This window comes from Cygnus atratus, chromosome 10 (assembly GCF_013377495.2).
Source record: "Cygnus atratus isolate AKBS03 ecotype Queensland, Australia chromosome 10, CAtr_DNAZoo_HiC_assembly, whole genome shotgun sequence".
In the NCBI taxonomy this organism is placed as follows: Eukaryota; Metazoa; Chordata; class Aves; order Anseriformes; family Anatidae; genus Cygnus; species Cygnus atratus.
This window is the reverse complement of record NC_066371.1, coordinates 15,489,670-15,509,798: the sequence shown is the minus strand read 5'-3', so window position 1 is coordinate 15,509,798 and position 20,129 is coordinate 15,489,670. Positions and strand designations below refer to the sequence as shown.

At 48.9% G+C, this 20,129-nt stretch overlaps 1 long non-coding RNA gene across 1 annotated transcript; it reads left to right on the top strand.

Moving 5' to 3' along the window:
• Positions 1-6,012: 6,012 nt before the first annotated feature.
• On the top strand, positions 6,013-19,460 carry LOC118248157 (uncharacterized). Its single transcript, XR_004778685.1, has 6 exons — positions 6,013-6,071; positions 7,244-7,449; positions 7,562-7,652; positions 9,433-9,603; positions 17,297-17,488; positions 19,329-19,460. It is a non-coding gene; the product is annotated as an uncharacterized LOC118248157 (long non-coding RNA).
• The last annotated feature ends 669 nt before the right edge of the window (positions 19,461-20,129 follow it).

Below are 20,129 nucleotides of genomic sequence, written 5' to 3'. Positions count from 1 at the left end.
ATAAAGATGCTTTTCCCTTTCAGATGTTCTGAGTGAATCCATTTGAAAGATAATTGTGCTTGTAAAATAGAAGATGCTCAGGTGCTGAAGGGCAAGCTAATGAGATGCAGTGAAGGTTGCTTTTCTGTACTCAACTTCATAAAAGCACTCATTTGATCAACGCAATCTATTCTTGTGAAAGTAACCCACAGTGGGTGGGCATGGGGAGCTAGAACAAGAGGGAATCTAACAAACTTAATGTGATTTAGGTAGCAAGAGCGGTAATACGGAGGGAATTTCTTCTGACAGCTCTCTCCATCTCATTTTGTTTTCCCACATCTCAGCAATGTGCTCTCTTTCCCCTCATTACAGACTCTTACCTTGAGAGGGATTTCAGGACTCAAAATGTACCAGCACTTCTAAAGAGAGGGTACTGCTTGAGAAGCAAGCAAAGTGTAGAAAGCACAACACTTTATAATTCTCACCCTTTAACGTTGAGCAATAACCTCAAAAATGTCTGAGGAGCCATCATGTCCTGATGTTCCATGCTCAACTCCATCCATGTTTCTCATGCACTGAGGACAGGATAGCATCCAGAGTGGAGGCTTGAATCCACCTTTGGTTTTACACTCATGATTTGTGACTTGGGAACATCTACAGTAGCTGATTTGGGAAGCTGACCACGCAGGGAGCAGTGGATCAGCTGAGCAAGGAGGAGCACGTATGTATCTGGTCCAACATCACTTCTACACAATGCAGGGATATAACTTACCTTGAAAACTGCTTGTGGTGGGCTCTGCATGAGGAGGCTATAAAGAGTTAAAGATTTTGTTTTGGATCTCCAAGGCACACTGGAAGCCAAGTTCTTAAAAAAGTAGTTTAATTTGTTGCCATTATATTTGCCAGATGTATGACCTCACTCAACTTTTAGCAACGGTTCTTTGTGCCCAGAATGGCCCCCTGGGGAAGCAGGCTGTGCCTGAAGGCTGCTGCAAATGGCTTTTTGGCTGCTACGAGCATGGAGCATGTTAAACATAACCGTGATATGCGAAAAAGTAAGAATCCTCAAGCACTGCCCACTTTCCTTCCTGTCTGGGAGCTGGAATTGGACAGATACTACAGTTTAGTTCATAACTGAATAAGCAAAAGCAGCAGAGCCCTGTGGTATTGGCTCTTCTGGCTGGGAAGTGAGATGGCCAGGAGAATCCTCTGCCTGCATAACAGTACACGTGTCTGCCAACTAACTAGAAAATAAAATCCATCTATGATCAAAGTAGCCAGCCTCTTGGTATGGATCACTTATTATCTAATGTCTTTAAGATCTACTCTTGAGCAAAATGTTTCCTGAAACACAAGTGGCTAGGAGGGGAGGAAAACGAATCATTTGCGAAGGTTTGTTGCTTGTGACGTGAAAGTGGAGCTACATCTCTTCCCTTGCTTTTAGAAATGGTTCATCTCCCAGTACGGTGCAAGTTCTCAAATTGTGCAACCTGATCAGCGGTAGTTTCAGGAAGGAAATGTGATGGGGAAAGAATGTTCACCTATTGATGCTCATCTGTGTACTTAACCTGGATTTACCCTGCTTTTGGAAGTTTTACGTGTGTCTCTGTGAAATCTGGGATCTTTGTCCAGCTCTGCAAGAGAACCACTATCGCAGGCAAACATCGTTCTTCACTCCCCTGTTCTTCTTGGTGGAGATAAACATAAATTACTTCCTCTTTTAAGATGCAGGCTCTGTGGGTGAAGAGCTAAAGATTTGTTTGTAGTGTGTCAGGAAGAGAGACGTCAGCTCGCTCCCAGAGCACATCTCTCTTGCATCCTTTACCTTCTCTCCTTGTAGCACAACAGCTGGCACTGCTGGGGGATGCGTGCTGACCACCTTTCTGTTGTCTAGGGTGAGTGACGCTGTCACTGAGGGCTTCAGGGCAAGGCTGCAGCCCCCTTCTTACTGAACAAGAACGAGGTACTATTGCCCCAGTGTTTTTTTTCCCTGTCCTCCCTCCTGGAAGCCAGCTACCTGCCAAAGGGCTTGTCCCACACCAGCATCCATCAAAATGACCTGGTAAAACCAGGAAAAAAATCAAAACAAGCGCTTGAAGTTAATTGGGATCGTTGCTGAGCAAAGACCAGGGGTGCAAGCTGGAAGAGAAAGCTGTGGGATGATTTCAGGTGGGGTCTGAGCACCAAGAACAACTGGGGATGTTCTGGCAGAGGGTATTTCATTGCCTGTTTAGCAGCAGCTGAGACAGACTGGGTGACCACTATTTGAGACCATTAATTTGCCATCTGTGAGGAAGTCTTTCCCCACTGACCACCTTTAGGTTTCTATCCTCACTCCAGTCTTTCCCCCTCAATAACCCAATACAGCTGGAAACCCACTGCTGTGTTGTCACCAAACAGGCTAAATGGGCACGGTGACCCAGTGCCAAAAACCTGTCACGTCTATTTTTCACCATTTCTGCTCTCTGCGGGCATCTTCTACGCAGCCAGTAACTTGCTGCTGTCCTCCGGACACCCGTCAAGCCGAGGATATGGTTATGTTCTGTGTGCTGTGATGCTTTTAGACAGCCATAGGGATGGTTTTGCAGCAGATGACCAACAAGTAGTAGTACAAAAGCCAATACCACTTACTCTGAGAGCTTGCTGCTGTGCAGCGTGTGCGGTTGGTGGCAACTGCTTTCAGCTGATGACTGAAAGGGTTAAGCTGAGCAGTTGCCTGGATGGAGCTCTTGAATTGCTTCACTTCCCTTTATCCACTCCCTCTGTGAGTATTTATGTAGCAGCTGTCTGGGAGCTGTTCCACCCAGACTTCCCCTCGTGTGGGCCTACAAAAACACGCTGTTTTGGGCAAAGTTTCCATTGTCACCTTTACACAGCCCAGCTGAAAGTCAGAGGCATCCTTTGGTGCTTGAAATACGCAAATCATCTGAATGGAGGAGAAACTTCCCTGCTCAGCCGAAACAGGCAGATCTTACAGGCCCTCTCAGCTTCTGAGGGTGCTGAGCACCATAAGGTCCTCCAAGGAGGAGAAACTCCTTGTGACGTGATAAGGGCGGGGGGGTGGTCGTTGCTTCTCCTCTTCCGTGAATCCACTCTGCCATGTGTAGATGCTTGGTCCATGCAATGAGGAAGGCTGCCTCAGGGGTTAGCAGCTAGATGGCTTTCACCCTATGAAAGCCTAGAAATATCCTTTTTCTTTCCATCTTCTCTGAGAGACTGTGGTTGCTTCAGAGGACATTGTCGCTTTTGTCCTGGGGCAATAGATATATCTTTCAGTTTCAGTGTCCTCCGATGCAGGCCTGTGGCTGGGGAAGGCTCTTGCTGCACGTTGGGCTCACCAGGTAAGAGCTTTCTCCAGGAGTCAGGGACTAACGTTGCTCTGGTCTCTTGTGAGCAGACAGTGCAGCCAAGATAGGGGTGACAGTGCCATTGTGCAAGCTCTGAATGCTGTTTCCATATACTACTAATTGTGGCTGAGGCAGAAGCGTGTGACATCTCACCACCTAAGAATCAGTGGCCCAGGAGCAGCATCCAGTGCTCAGCTCACCTGCAGCCAGCGAGAGGGGAGCTGTGGTGCAGTCTGCGGCCAAGGCTCGCGGTCTGATGCAGCAGGAGAAGCAGCGTGGCAGCCTCTTGGGCTTCCCGCAGAGGAAACTCAGCAGAGCCTGCAGGTCCACTGGCTCCTGCTGTGGTTAAAAGTTTCATCTGGCTTACTCACAGATCCTTGGATAGATGTGGGGAAAGAGAGGGCAGGCTTTGGTTTTGCAGCTGTACATCAGTTTCACTTCTGTGGCATTTCGTCCCGCTTGCATCTGCTGATGGTGGTGGTGACAGAGTTTAAGAAACCAATCCCCAAGGCAGCTTCAAATTCAGCTAATGCGGTAAGGTCAAGAGGTTGATTGGATTTGGATTCTGCTTTTGAGGTCTTAGGGAAAGGCTGCATTTAACTTGGAGAAGCTTTGCAAAGCCCCTCCTCCATTTACTGTCTCTGTTTCTGGGGCTTTTCACATTGGCTGCAGATGAAATCCCTGTCAGGGTGATGTTTTCTAATACAGAGATGGAGCAAGGCAAGGGGCCAGCGTCGAGATGGCAGCATCGTGCTCTCAAACTGTTTCCCCAGGTATCTCCCTGGTTGTGGTCCACAGCAGTGGTGGCACAGCTGGAGAGCAGCCGGCTAAAATAAAACTATAGGGAGTGGGGGATGTACAGGAACAAAAGCTCTGGAAATGGGCCCCAGTGGCAGACTAAGATCCCGTGTGTGTGGTGGAGAGGCAGGATTTGGGAGAGCTCCAGCTGCACTTGTAATGGAGCCGATCTCTTCAGTCCCAAGCCCAGGGAGAGCAGTACAACACGGTGACAAAACGCTGTGGGTGCTGCCACAGCTGGTTGTGCCTCTCCCTAGCAGAAACCCCACCGGGGAGCTCTCAGCTCCATATTAAGCCTTGTTGTCCACACACGTGGCCCCCTCCCCGCCCCACTGACTTTGTGTTAAGAGACAAACATGCTTAGGGTGTTTGAGTGTCTCAGTCTGGTTCCTGGGAAGCATTTTCCTGTGAGAAATGCGGGCTACAAGCCTGCAGGCCTGTAGAACAAGACCCCTCAAGGTGACCTGCTGGAATATGGCTACACCTGCGTGCTGCTAAGTTGATTAAGAAATATCTTTAATGCTACTTCATCTTCTGCTTAAAGATCAATGCGTGCCTGCTGGTTTGGTTTTTTTTTTTGTAGATCCTGTTGGTTTCCTAAGGGAGAGGTTATTCGACTTGTGTCTTTACATGATGTATTTCTTGCCTTTGCTCTATTATTTATGAAATCAATAGACCTTAAAAAGGAACATTTGCTGCAAAGTGTCTGGAGCAAGGTGTGCTTAATGAGAATATGAAAACATGCCTGCTGGCATGGCCTTTCCCATCAGTCAAGCATCTGTGCCAGAGAGGAGCTCACCTGAGCACAAAGGAGCGGTTTGTCCATGAGCTCAGTGCCTGGACAGCAACCCAGGTGATGGGGGCAGAAGCAGAAATTCTTGCCTGAGTGCCTGCAGGGCATGCAGGGAAGCAGCGGCAGGAATAGGATGGGCCATGGGATTGGTCTTCTGAATTTGGCAGCCCAGGTGGGAGAGGGGAGGCATGGTCCAGAAAAGGTGCTACTGAGGATGCTGGAAATTCTTGAGATGCCTTTCACCAGTGCTGTGCTGGCGGCATTGAGCACACTCGTTTTGCTCCGAAGAACTTGTGGTGGTCCATAGGGCTGCTTAATCTGATTTTTGGAGGGCCAACCCTGTACAGTACCCTGCACAAAATGGAACAAAGCTCATCTATGCCGTGACTGTCCAGGCTGTAATTTCCTAATATACCTGCAACAGCCCATTTTTTTGCCTGGTGGGATGCCATAGGTCCCTTTAACTTTAGGGTCCCAAGCCCCAAACTGGCCGTCAGCTTTCCCAGCCATGGCTTTACCTCAGCTGTTGCAGCTGCACTGCTGTGAGCTGGAGAAGGGGTCTGAAACTTCAGCTTGGCTTGGGCACGGTCACAAGCTGGTGTTGGCAAGAGCCAGGTGTTAACCATGGTCTGCTGACTCCAGGCATTAACAGCCCAGCACTGACACTATTTTTTTTTTAAAAGGAACCAAAACCACCAGAAGAAACAGCTTCTGAGCCAGCCAGTGTATATAGTGTGTTCCTTCAATACCTGTTCAGGATGCAGATAGAGGCATCTTCTGCAGGACCAGGAGGAGCTTGGGGATGAACTTGCCCCATATTTCTACCAGGTAGTAAATTGAGTAAATTGAGTAAATCTGGGCACCAGGTAATAAACCACTCCAACTTGAAATGTAGAAGAGAAGTAATGAGGGTGGAGTGGGGAGCAGCACCTGGGGGAAACCCCAGCTCTGTGCTGCTCCCCACTGCGGGATTTCTCCCTGATAGCATCTCCAGACAGAGCTGCAGAGCTCTGTGCCAACAACCCCTCCAGCACCCACGTACCCAGGAATGATTGCCTGGTTGCAGTTATCTCCATCACCTCCCCAGCGCTGCAAAAGGCAGCAAAGGTTGATGCTGGCTAATTCAGAGATGACTTGATGTTCCCATGCTGCGGGTAAGGATTCGGCCACAGCAGCCAGCTCTGCGGGGCTCTGGTGTGTGGCCAGCTCTTTTGCCACCTCTGAAAATTTGTTGCCTCAATTAACTGCCTGCTTTGCCTACGCTACTGCTAACCTTGCTGCCTGCTTGTTAACAAATGCAGCAATGTTTAAGGTAGTGAAATGCTTGATGGAAGGCTTGAGGTTGGTGCTGAATCAATCCCTGTGCTGGGAATGGATCTACTTGCTTTATTTCAAGAAATGAAGCGAGCAGGTCTCTGGCTCTGCTCCCTTTTTCTCACCCGTCAGGTGGCGATGCTTCATTTCCCTGCGGCTGGTGGGTTTCCCTGTGCTCCCTGCGCTTTGCTCTGAGCAAACTTGTCTCAGAGGTTACATTCTTCACTACAATTACCCTGCCTCATTACTAGGCTTCCTTTGTTGCCAGGTCTCAGAGGAGAAGCAAAGATTAAAGAGAGCAGAGATGATTATATTTAATAGCGATGAAAATTGGCACAGTGGTTGGGGGCTGTTTCCCTTCCCTCGCTTCCACCTCTTGAAGTTTGGAGGCAGCTTGAAATCACATGCGACCATCTTACCCAGCTCCACCACTGGGAGGAGAGAGCCAGTGGCAAGTTTTCCCTGTGTTTGTGTTATCTGGACTTTCCATCCTGGCCCCAGTGCTCAGGAAAGTAGCTTCCCCCCCTGCTCTTTTTAAATAAAAAGCTCCTTTGCTCCTTTCTGCAAGTGAATGCTGCCCTGGCCATGGAGTGTTGAGCTGGCTGTAAGAGGCTTGCCTGCCTTTTAGGTGCAAACACCTCGCTAATTTGCAATGATGGGAAATTTGCAGCAGGAAGCTAAATGTATGTCAGCTAAAGCTGTCTTTCCTTAACTCACTGTGGCATTGCACAGGCTTGCTCAGAGCTGACCCTCACCCTGTCGCAAGCTGCTCTGGTCCCGTCCGAGGCTCTGGGGGAGACATTGCAGCTCCAGTGCTGCTGCTGCTGCTCGGACTATGCTGGGAAAAGGTTGCTGGAGGAGGAGAGCTGCTTCTCAGCCTGCTTTCATTTTGAAAGGTGCTGCTTACCCCCTGGACGTTGAGCAAGGGTGTCTGTATATCTAACAGCCTCCCTCTTTTTTTCCCTCCCAACCTATCTTGGGTTTAATAGGAGGTGTCACCTTATGTCTTTAGACCATCCCAGCCGTGACACCACTCTACCTTTGACTACCTGGCTGTCACTGAGGATCTACACCCAGTAGAGGACTGTGACTATGGTCCCACCGATGGAGCCAGCGCATCTGTCTTCAGTGGGCTAAGTGGCAAGGCCACAGGTGTAGTGAGGCCATAAAGCCTGGGTAAGGCCATGCTGTGGCCTTGTCAGACATCTCTTTAAAAGTGTTAAGTATGATTCTTATCCCAGTATTTAATGTCCCATCCCATCCTCAAGCTAGCCTGTGATTTGCCCGTGGAGACAAATGCTAGGACTCAGTCCTCTCCTTTTCTTTCCAGCAAGGCTCCATCAAAACGCGTTGCTGACCTCCCTCACCATCTGTCACACCAGCGAGGAGAGGATGGAGCTGAAGGATCCCTGAACAAGCAGGTAAGAATGAGACAGCCGTTGACAGAGGGGGCTTGTTGACCATCAGACTTCCATCACCAGACTGCAACAGTTGCATGCCCTGAGCATGTTCATCTCCTAACACAGAAAAAAAAAAATCAGTGGGGTGGGGAAGCGTAGATGGGTGCAGAGAGCAAGACTTATTATGGAGCTAATAACCCCCAGGGGGATTCTGCAAGGGAGAGGCACAAACAGCAAGTGCTGTGTGTCCCCAGAGCTGATTATTGAGCAAAACATAAAAAGGGCACACGGCTGTAGCTTCCCCCATGGGAAAGCATCCCATGGCAGCTGAAAGCTATCCTGGCTTTCCTCAGGGCATGAAGTGCCATGGGGTTTTCGTGAGCTGTGGTTTTAGCTGATGGAGAGTTGTGGCCTGCACAGCTCCAGGCTCCTCTGCCCAACTCTGGCTCTTGGGACCATGCAGGACGTGTACTGGATTCCAGACCCACCAGACTGCAGCACTGGCCGAAGATGATGGACAAAGGGTGCTCCTGGTCCTTCCAGCTCCTTTACGCTGCAGGATGGAGTCTGAGAGTGGTGTACCCAAGAGAAAGGATCTTGCTGGTCTAAGTTTATATACAACCTAGAGCAGGAGAGTTTCTGATTTGAAGGTGTGAGCTAGGGCTGTGACGTGCGCTGTAGGAGCACGTCACAGCTGTCTGTAGGAGTTGTCTGAGCCAGCCTGCAGAGAAGCTTTTGGTGGCTTTGCAGTCTTTCATGACTCCCTGCACACGTGTTGAGGATGAGCAGCATGGATGGGCACTCACAATGAGTGGTCTGGTCTTCAGTATTTACAAAATGAAATCATCTTCCTCTCTCTTTCACTCCTTTTTCAGGCACTGCATTAATATGTGCCCTGCATAGGCCACACCTTTTCCTAGGATTTCTTTCCCACCAACACTCCTTGTTTCATCCAGTGAGAAACTGTATATGGTTTAACTATTTAACAAAGGTTACTTTTTATTTTATTTCTTGCTCTTGCTCATTTTCAGGCTGTATGGAAATTGGTCTTAAAAAAGTTTACATCGATTCTTCTGAAGTCAATTCCTTGGCACTCTGAGCATGAGTGCTATAATCCGTCTATGTCTATCTGCATTGGTTTAGCTAATAAATCAGCTGAAATCCCTGAGGTTCATTGAAACTAGCCCCTGTATCTAAATGAAATGTTTTCTTGCAAGGGATTTAACCCATCCCTGTTGCAGAGAGCCTGCAGTGAAGTTCTGGCTAGGGTCTCTCTAGCTGTTGAGCTAAAGGACTTCAATGCCTTTTTCCCTCTGAGCCTTTTCTTTCCTTGAATTTGCATCTTGGCTGGACATAAAGCTGCTTCATGTCCCTGCAGGATAAATTGCACATTGTCCCTGCAATTGATAGTGTTCAGATGGGTCCTGGAACATTTTAAGCAACATGTGGTCTGGTAGTGGTGCTGAGCAAAGTGGGAGAGAAGTGTGCTGTTCCCAGGAGGCTCTGTATTTAATTTTGTGGTCTTTTTGCCTATCCTGAGCAGGGACAAATTCGATCAGCCAGTGTAGCCCATTGATGAGCTACCATGTCACAGAGTGATGATGTGCTCAAAAGCTCACCACCCTTTGGTGCGACAACCAGGTTAAGTCAGAAAAAACAATTCTGGGAAACAGTAGGGCTTGTCCACAGGGCTTGGTTTTGGTTTGCCTCTATGTACTGGGCTGTGGCCTCTGCTGAGAAGCAAGCCTGGCTAAATCAAGTTTCTCATCACACCCTTTTGTGTGCATTTGTGGACTTGCAGGCTCTGCGGCTGGACGTGACAAAGCAGGGCTGGAGGGAAGACCACCTACTGCCTTTTTGTGCTGATACATGGGTCTCACCAGTGAGCCAGCCTACCCCAAAAAGTCTGCGATGGTGCTGAAACCAGTCCTTCAGCTGGGGATCCTTCACAGAGCTCCCCATGACCCTGCTGGTAGGTGTCTCAGCATCACATAGCATCACACAGGTGGTGTGCCATGTAATCGAGGCATTGTGCAAACGTCTTGGAGGTCTTAGCTGGGGCTCTGTGAGGTGGGAGTGGTAATACCCAAACCACTCCTCATGGACAGGGATCCTGACTTTCTGGAAGGTACAGTGACTTGCTTAAGACCGTGTAACCCAGCTCTGTCTGCATGCAGTCACACTACAGCCTCCAGCTTGGATGCACAGACCCACAGTTTCTTTAAGCTGGCTGGCATCGGTGCTGCTGGCACTGGCAGTGCAGCATGACCAGACCATCTGGCTGTTCTGCCACAGTCTCAGCTGACTTTTGCAGCCAGCGTTAAGCTCTGCTACAATATCTGAACTGGTGAAAGGCTGAGCCAAGATCGGCATCTGTGTTCTTATTCCATTTGGCCAGGCCATCCCATACTATCCTTATTATAATTGCTTTCTGGAAGACACCGTGGCGTTTGGGCAATGGATGGAGATGTGCTTCAGGGAGAGTTTGGTTTGGGTCTGGACTCCCTGTCTTGAGCTGGGGCTGGTGAGCTGAGTCCTGAAGATCCAGGTCATTTCCTCCTCTAGGTAGGGATAATATTTCTATCAATGTGTTGGTGTAAAAGTCAAAACCGAGTGAGCGGGACCTGCCGAGCAAAGGTAATTCTGAAAGACCTGTGAGTGTCCGAAAGCTACAAAGTAGTCCATGCTGTGGATGTTCTCCTCTCTTCTGTCCAAGAGGCGGAAATGATGGTCAAGATTGGGGTTGCTGAGAGTGAGCTGTTCTTGGAGGCTGTAGAACAACATCCTGTAGGCTCACAGTCTTGCTCACAAAATTGCTCAAGTTTTGGTACGGGTTGCTTGAATGCAGGCAAGCTCAGGTCCCAGCACTGAGGAGGTACCAGTGAGCAGGAGCAGGGCACTGTGTGAAGGCTGCTGGACACAGCCAAAGGCATTTTTGCCTTCCTCCACCCTTCCTTCCTTCAGAAAGGGAAAGTAGACAGGCTTTTGCTACATCAGGCCAAAAAGGATCAAAGCCTTGTGGAAATGGTCCCAATCCTGATCTATTATAAACCCCAGTGGGGTTGTTTCTGCCTTTATATTGTGCATTAGCAGTGGCGGAAGGAGAAGAACCAAATGAGAAGCTGGTGTTTGGTAAACAATTGGTGTGGTTTCCCCTCGTGCTGCGCAGTGTTTTAAAGAAGAACCATTTGCTGTTGCTAAACAGTGCACAAACATGCTTTTTTTTAGATCCGCTGGTGACTGGAGCTCTGCTGCATAGTGAGTTGCCTAACGCATAGTGGGGAAATCACCTTTCAGACCCAACGCAGATAGCATACGCTGATGAGATAGCCACGTGCTTGTGACGGGATCTGCGCTGGTTAGTTGTGTTACGCCTGCAGCCCTGAGTTGCACAAAGGGGATTGCTCAGGCAGTTTTATTTCCTCCTCTAAGATGCTTGGGGTGACACCCTCTCTTTCGCCATGTCTTGGGGTAGCTCAAGGCATGAGGAGAGTCCCGTACAATAGGTGGGAGAAGGACCAAGAGGTCTGACTGGCCCCTGGGGAGCAGGAGGATTTAGGAGGTGCATTGAATGGCGAGTCTACAAAAATTGTATGTGCTCAACACTTTCCATGATTTTGACTTGCTAACGGGTAAGTGTTTGCTCGCCCACCGTAGGGAAGAACTAGTTTGCTACAACAGCCCCAGGACTATGAACTCCAAATCAAAGGCAGATGATGTTGGTCAAGCATTGTGCATATGTATCTGCCCTTCATTGTGCAGCACAGCTGTGGTTCATGTCTTGAATGCAGTGCTCGGGGGTCAGTGGGGCTCTGCAAACACTGACTGCATGGAGGGATGGCTCTTCCACGTGCTGTGGCTGTGGGGCGGCAGGAGCACCCAGCGCTGAGCAGGAACAGGGCTCTGGGAGCTTCAGATCAGGCCACTGTGCTGATTGTGGAGGCAGACAGAGCTGCATGGGAGGCATCAACTGGAGGTGGTTATACCTTCCTATATCTAAATGCTCTCTCTTATCTAAATGTCCTCAATTGTGTCTTCTGCAACAAAAGCTTCATGGTTTGAGTAGAAATGAGTTTACTGCTGAGGTATGAATGGGTTAGCAGCAGATGTCTGGCTGTGAAGAAGAGCTTGCAATGGCTGGTCTTTGGTGCATGATGATTGTGGAAAGCCTCTGGGCCTGACAATTTCAATGATTCACTTCCCTGGACCCTGTGCTACCAGCCTCCATACTGCCCAGGAGTATGCGGGTTCACAGTGGGGAGCAGAACATGGCAGGAAAAATATGGTGAACAACGGGACTGGAGTGTGGCCCTTCAGCTTTGCCCTGGTTTTCTGGAAGTGATCTTCTGCAGTGTTAGGAGACACTCAACTGGCCTAACCTCTCAGTGACAGGAGCCTGGTTTCGCTGCAACAAGCCTGTCCTCTCCAGCTGCCTTGGTCCAGGACAGATGTCTGGTTTGCTGAAAGCCCACATAATATTTCTGTATAAACTCATTTTGAGTGGCATGTTTCAGAGCCCTAAAGGTTTCTGTCATTGAATATTATGACACAGCTGGATAAAATCTTTTCTCAGCTCCCTGGGCGCAGGAGCACTGTGCATGGTCATGCAAGCTCCATCATGAACCGAGGTGGTCAGAAAGAAATATTGCCTGATAGGTGCTTGAGGAACTTGGTTAAAGACAATAGTATCCTGAAAGACCAGGTTCAAGCTGCTGCTTTCATGCTGAGCGTGTGAGACGAGAGCAGTGGACAACAGGAGTTTCTCCTGAGCACCTCAGCTGGGTCCATGAGGTTCAATCTTTCTGTGCTCATATTGCGTCCTGGCAGTAAGATCCTCACACTTTGCTGTTATTGATCGTCCAGTAGTGCCCAGGAGCACTGTTGGATCAATGAAAAAAATGACAGCTCTCAGAAATGTGTCATACCCGTTGCAGGTGTTAAATGAAATACCCTTCCATCAGGAAGGCGCCTGAGGAAGTGTTAAAAGTTCAGGTTATGCACAAAAATTTCCCTCTTCCTGGACCCAGATGGGTTGTGGGCAGTGCCAGGGCACGTAGCCCACTGGGCAAAGGAGAGCTAGTAATGTGGTGGAAATAGTTACACTATTGCTTGTCCTGATTAGTTTTCTTTCCTAATTTCCCCCAGATTTTGACATGTGTGGACAGAAGAACACTGTGAAACTTTGCTGTACAAAGTGCCTTCATTTTCCAGCTGACTCTAGATCTGATTGAAATGCTTTGGGGCAGGGGGAGTAATCAGTCACTGTTAGTCTGAATTAATTTTGAAGTGTAAGTGAGGTGTAATATGCACAATCAGAAGTCAGAAAATTGACATTTGGGAAAAAAAAATCAAAGAATATTTTTAATGATGGAGAGAAAATGATTTGTCTTTTTTTGAAATTATGTCTTTCTTATTGGTTGTTCTTAGCCTTCCAAAAATTCCAAATGCTTTTGCTGTTGTTGAAGCCTAACAGAAGGCTTCCCATTGGAAAGCACTGGGGAAAATTTTTATTTCCAAATATGGAAATTGAGGATGCATTTTTTCAGTGGGAAGCTTCTCAGTTCATATGTTGTTGAAGCCCATGAAGATAAGGGACAATAAATACTGAATGATAAAGCCATTGGACATCAGAACTCATTTCTAAATCGTCAGGAAGGAGAAGGATCTTTAAACCATGCACCCTGGCTTGGTGAAGCCGTTGCTGTGATGTTACCTGCTTCGGCAACACCATCTGCGCGCTTCTGCTCCAGCCTTGCGTGACGAAAGGACACACTGCTTCAGTGGTGTTCCCTTCCAGGGGATGTGGTCCTACACCATGATCACTGCGGGCTGCTGTGACCCTGGGGTTGGCAAGGAAGCTGAAGAGGATTCAGCCAGGGGCTCTCTGCTAGCACATCAATAGGCTGTGAGGCCAGTCAAATGCACTTGCTGCAGAGCAGCATTTTGGGTGCTGGGGCTTGTCTTCTCCCGTGGGCTCCTCTGACACGTTCCCTTGTGTAGGAGATGATCTTTGTTAGCTGTGGGCCTGGTACAAGGGCTGCTGGCGGGAGGGAGGAGTTCTGAGGTCCTGTAGGACCCTGGCTTTAGCAGTTCGTCACCAGCTTCTTCTCATCAAAGGCATCTGGTGGATGTCTGGGAAGGATGCAAGAAGAACTTGATGCCACTCGCAAGTCTGTGGCATCACTCCCAGCATCATCAAGATAAAAGCAAGGCACGGACCCCAGTGATTCCAGCCTGCCCGCCAGGATTTCTTTCTGCCCTGATATGAACTGATGGAGCTGATAACCAGGGAGTGAGTTTCAGGTAGACAAGCAAATAGTTGCCTTCCTGTCACACACAGGCTGTCTGTTTAGACTGTACAGGGAACTGTAGAAATCGTCACTGGAATTTTTCTACATTAGTTTTGGTTTGTCTGAAGTCTAGGGCCTCAGCTCCTTCAGGAGCCCAGTGAATAGCGGATCACTAAAGGTTGCATAGAGCTGTTAAGATTAATACTTGCTGAGAGCTTTAGTAGACCCTGCAAAGGAAGGTGCCCTTTTGAAGGACAGCAGGTGGCTGGGCCTCCCGCTGGGTGCGTCTCCAGGAACAGGGAAAGGGCCCTGGCCTGGAGTCAGAGGTCTGGCGCTGGGGACAAGCGCAATGAAGAGGTTGTGTCCCCTGCTGGGATTTGAGATGTGACCATGCACACCTGCACAGCTCTGAAATGTCAGCGGTGAATAATTTACCAGCTGTGTTGGACGTGACATGCCCACTTGTCACTTGGTCCCCTCTGTTTCCACTGCTTGTCTCTTACCTTTCCTGGTGCCTCTCTCAGCCTGCTTCTTCTCTTTCCACACATGGTCCCCTCTGCGGTTGCTGCTCTCTCCCCCTCCCCAGTTTTCCACACCTGCTCTGTAGCCTTTTTCCTGCCAGCATGCTGGTCTCTTAGTTTTGGGTTTGTTTTTTTTTCCCAGTGGAATTGATCCCTGAAGCAGTGCTCTTCTTGTGAACTTCCTTATCCTCATTCAAGTGGTCCTTTCATCCTCGTTGCTTTCTTCCCTTCCCGCTATGTGAAAGAAAGATGCTCAGGTTTTGCTTTATCACTTGCTTAAGCCCCAAGACAGGAGAGCTTGTCCTGATGTGATCCTGTGACACACGGAGCATACGCAAACGGAGGGACAAAAGTGTTCATTGCCAAAGTAACCAGGGAAATGGAGAACGCCTGCATGACTCAAGCCCTTTTGGTGGCGGTCCCAAAGGGCTCTGTACAGGAAAAAAATCTCCTCTGGTTTAGCAGGGATTTTTCCTTCCTGTTTGAGGCTGGGCAGTGCTGTAGGAGCGTGCCCTCGTGTGCTAGGGGGGAATTCTTGCCCCAGGGCATTGGGTCCTCAGTGCAGGGAGAAGGAACCTAGGAACCTTGTGCCCATCACAGCCTCAAAGAGAGGGACAAAGCAGCTTGGCATGTGGCGTAGGGAAGGTATCGAGCAGGATGTGATCATGGTTGCTTTTGATGTTGGAAAGGAGGGTAATCCATCGCTGTCTGACTTTTCAAGGACAGATGTTGTTTTCTGCTTTGGGGCCTTGGAGGAAGAGGGTGAAGATGCAGGAGGAGCTCTGCCAGTGAGAGCTGGTCCCCTGGCTCTGCCAGCAGCCCCCACTGTGGTCGGGCACTGTTCATGTCTGCAAGGATGGCCCCAGCTCTCTGCTCAGCCCCAGCCACTGCTGCGGGGTTTGGGTGTCCCAGGGCATCCCACGCCTCAGCACCTCTCTGCTGGCCACAGCCAGTCCTTTACTTTGTGTCTTCTTCTCTCTGGACGTGTGATTAGTGAATGAGATCGTTTCCCAGGAAATCTCTTTTGGGTAAGCCAGCCCTCTGCAGCGCAGTATTTATTTTCCAGGATTGATGCATCGTGTGCTTTTCTCTCTTGCTAATTCAAGCAAACACATACAAATAATGCTGCTTTTATATGCCCAGGTCCAGGCCACATTCAAAGCCTCTTCTTGCCATGACTCACTCATGGGCAAGCCCTGGAGAAAGTAGATGAGGTAATTCAGTTGCAGGTCCCATCTTTTTCTCACAGCCCTGTGGTCAACAGGCTTTGTCAGATGGGCTCTGGTGAGGAGCAAGTTCCTCTGAGCAGGAAGCTTGCATCAGCCGAGTGCCTGCTGCTACCTCTCCTGTCCTGCTCTAGCCCTGCCGGAGGGGTGCTGCCCTTCTGGGGAGGAGGTGAGGGGACTCGTTCCCACTGCTGGGTCTCTGTGGAGGAGTCTGTTAAAAACCAGTGCATTTGTGCATCATAGCTTTTTTCTTTTTTTTTTTTTCTTTTTTCTTTTTTTTCTTGATGTCTTGAAGCTTGGTACAGCTTTCTGTGAGGGTAAATTTTGTTGGCTGAAAATTTTCGTAGCTTAAGAAATGTTCATTTTTCTGTTATACTCTTTTCTATTTTCTCCTGTCTTTCCTTTCTGTATCCTCCTTTTTATACTTAAAACCTCAAAATAAAGAAAAATCCATATTTTAGGAAAAAATACAGAAGACTGAAGAGTGGAATCCAATTTGATGAATAAATAATCCCAGGCTCAGAAAAGCCTCAGTTATTTTATTTTTTCAAAGCAGCTGGTGGACTACTAGCTTGATTTGCTGCTATAAATATTGGTCAGGTTCTTTCAACTCTTCTGAAGGCAAATGAGAAGCAGTTGCCAGGTTTGCTTGGTATTGCATGTCTTGGATGATGAAAGGGCCAAAGCAACTGGAAGACCTGTAATTGCGAGCAGGGTGCTCAGCCGTGTGGTCTGGGAGCCCGAGCTGCTGGGTGCAGCAGCAAGGCATGTGCTTGATGTGGGATCTACCTTCACCACGCTTTCTACCTGCCAAACCCCAGGCTGGGAGATAAATAACTCTGGCTGGCTCCATCACGGGATGTTAAAAGCACTCCTGCCCAGACAGAGAAATCAACCTCAGTGAGGTGGCGCCGGGCACACCTCCAGGCCAGCTCCTGCCAGGGCTGAGGGGCCTGGAGCCCCGGCGCTTCACGGTGCTGCCGTGCCTTTCTGTGCTTCCAGGGGCAGGCTGTGGGACCATGCCTGCTGCCTCTGGGGGCCAAAGCCTTGCCTTTGGGCTTCTCTCCAGCCCTGCCCAGCACAAGGTTTGAGCACAGGCCAGACAGAGGAGAGATAAGCATGGCCTTCATGGGTCTGACTGGAAGCATCTCAGCACATCGTCCTGCTTCCAACAGCGACTCTGAGGGATGCCATGGGGTTAAGAGAAGAACCCGGGCATGCGTAGACCTGTTCTTCCCCTGCATGCAGCCCTTAGCGAGCTGTGATTTAAACTGCACTTCCCAAGCTAGATGGTTCCTGATCCTTCACTGGCCGACTGGCTGGACAAAGTCTTGAAGGAACCAAGTGCTTGAGAATAGTTTTGTGAACAAGAAACACCCGGGGACATTTGTCACTTAACTTACCCTAGGGACACTAATGACTTCCCAGTGGAGCCAATTAAGTAGGTGCATTGATAATGACACAGTTAGAGCTGCGTTGCTACCGAGGGAAACACCAAGTGGTCACTGAACCTCCTGGGGTACACGCCATTGGTACTGTGCCAGGGCTCAGACGGCTGTGAAATCTTCTCGTTCCCCATCTGAGAGGGTTTTGCTGTTGATTGTTTGTTTTTTTAATTTTTATTTTAGTGACTTGACCAAGGGGGTCCTCCTGCAGCACTGCCCAGGGTGCCCGGCACTGCCTCCTGTGTGTGTCCAGCCGTGCCACAGTGGGCCCCCGGAGCATCGCGGCTCTCCCATGGCAACAGCACGTGTGCAGTGCGATGCAGGCAGGTTGCAGCTGCTTCCCTGTGTGCGCAGGCAGGAAAGGATTTTTCTGAGGTAAGAGCACAAACAACTAGCAGAGCAGCGTTTTGGCTCAGGAAAAGCAGATTTTCCAGTGGCTAAGGATGCGTTTTGTGCCGTGCTAGAAGTGCTAATGATGATGGTTCGAGTAAGATTGGATCTTGGGATCTTGTTTTGCTCTGCCGAGATGTCTTACAAACCTGTCTTAGGAGCTAAATTTAAAGGGTGATTGTCCAGAAAGGGCTACAGAGCAGGTCTCTGAAGTCTCTGCCTGTCCTATGGGCATTAACATTGTTTGTATGTTTTCTTAGTATTGGTTGTAAGGGTTGCTGTGGGATCCAGTCTCAGCGTGGAGTCTGCTCCTGGGATGGCTGTTTTTCAAGGGTAGAACACGAGCAGCCAGGCTGTAGGCAGAGCTCGTGCACAGCCCTTGAATTTGAGCTCCTGAGAGCAAGAGCTGGGCAGGACTATGCTTTGCCTGGGCCAATGATAAAGATGAAGCCATGCTTGTTCATTTGCTGTGGTCAGCCCACAGCTGCTCTGTTAGCTCTCAGCAGGGTTATTAGCATCCTTCAAGCTGACTTTGAGGAAGAAGGAAAGGTTTATTTGCTCTGCAAATCCTGGTCCATGCAGCTCTCCCTCTATCACTCTTTTGCTGTGTCTTTGCTTGGGCAAGCAAGGTGCCACCTTCTTTTGTGGTAGACCTAAGGATCCTTGGACCAAAGGACCCTGTTCCCTCCGTGCAGGTACCAGAGGCTACATGGCTTGGCAAATGACGCCCTTGCAACATCCTGATGTCTCCTACTCTGGAGCGTGTGTTGCAGTCCAAAGGCATCCATCTGGTATCTCTGGAAGCCTCTTCTAAGCGAGGCTGTGATGGGACTGCTGCTTGTAGTTGTAGTTGATGGCAGGTCCAACTTGATCGACCGATGTGGTCCAACTTGACTCTCCCTGGATAATTCAGTAAGGGATTTGGAAGCATACTTTCTACTTGATACTTAATCATGCAAAAAAGACTGGTGGGATTTAGGTGCTATGTGACTTTTGGAGGACTGAGCATCTGAGCTGTTCTGAAGTGGGAGTGGGGACACCGAGGGGACATTGCTGCTTTCTGAGGGCACCAAACACATCTCAGCGAGGTGTCTTTGGTCTTTCCCCACTCAGTAACATCGAAGGAGGCTGCTAGTGGAAACAAATAAAGACCTCATCGTGGGAGAGTGGCGGGAGCCCTGGCCAAGGGAAACTTGCCTGCTTGGCTCCTATCGGGCTGGCAGAGCCAGCTCGTCCCAGCACAAAGTGTGCAGCTGTGCTAACCTGTCCCTGGGCAGCATAATTACAGGAGGAGGATGGGACTGATGGCTTACAGAGAGAGCTAGAAATTAGGGCATGCAGTGGTGGGGTATCACTGCTCAAGGGAGGTTTCAGGGAAGGATTCGTGAGTGGGTAAAAAAAAAAAAAATAGGTCAAGGGTACTGGCTAATGTCACAGAGGTTTGTAGCCTGCATGTGCATTTTTGGGTAGTGCACCAGCTTGCCCAGCCTGTGAAATGCCGGGGGCAGCTGCAGCATCTCCCTTGCAGCAGGTTCAGAGCATCCTCTTGGCTCAGCTGAGCCTGGCTGGCTCTCAGCAGTCTGTCACCCAAGCATGAAATTCCTTCTCTGGAAGTGTAATATTCATGCAGGAGACACATTTATTAGGAGGCTGTCTGCTCCCCGCTTTGGCATGGGAGTTGGTGCTGTTACCTCTGGAATTTGGTTGAAAATCATTTGGTATTTAGGCGTGTTTGGTTTGCAGGAGCTTGGAGGCTCCTCAAAGAACATCTCTAAAGCATGTTTTACTACACACAACCTTCATGGTACATGTTTTCTCTCCATAGGTCCAGGACATGTGAGGAGACCTTCTTCCAAAGCTGGCCTTCCCTGGCCAGCCAAATAAATACAGCCAGCCAGCCACAAATGGCCACGTTCACAAACGTCTCCTCCCTTGTTGGCAGAGCATCTGCAAACAGATCCGCAATTATCTTGGACTTGGTCATGATGGAAAGTCGCTCAGTGGAAGTTTATTCACAAGCTGCACTTTCTCCTGTGTTTGGAAGTCAAATGACCAACTTGCAGCTTTGCTGCAGTTAATGACGCGGCTTTGGTCCCCAGCCTGAAGGAATGCCACTTGTCTCTTTTAGCTGGAGATGGGGAGGAGAGAAGCTAAATCTAACACTGGAGAGTCATATTCCCATGTGATGAGTTTCAGCTGCTACTGAAACCCGGTGGCATGAATGTGAACGCAAAGAGGTACACTACTTATTTTTAAATCGCTTCTTGAATATTTCCACCACCAATATGGTTCCAGTGCTAATATACTGTCTTCAAGTATCAATAAGTTTTGGCAACTTTTCTAGAGCACGAGGAGCCAGGAACTCTGCAATCCAGCTTTCTTTTTTTCCTGCATCTTTTCAATAAGTTTCCCCCTTCTGCTATGGAAATAAGAAAGTAGAGCATGAAGATGCTAAAAAGACTAAAATGTCTTGCTCATTCTGTGGTTTAGAAATGAAACACTTAGTTTCTTCCTTTTTTGTAAATGTTTTCCGATGGTTTCAACTTTTTTTTTTAATTTGTCACTGAAATAAAGAAAAGGAAAAAAGGGGGAGGAGTAATGAAAAGGCCAAATGTTTCGTTTTCCA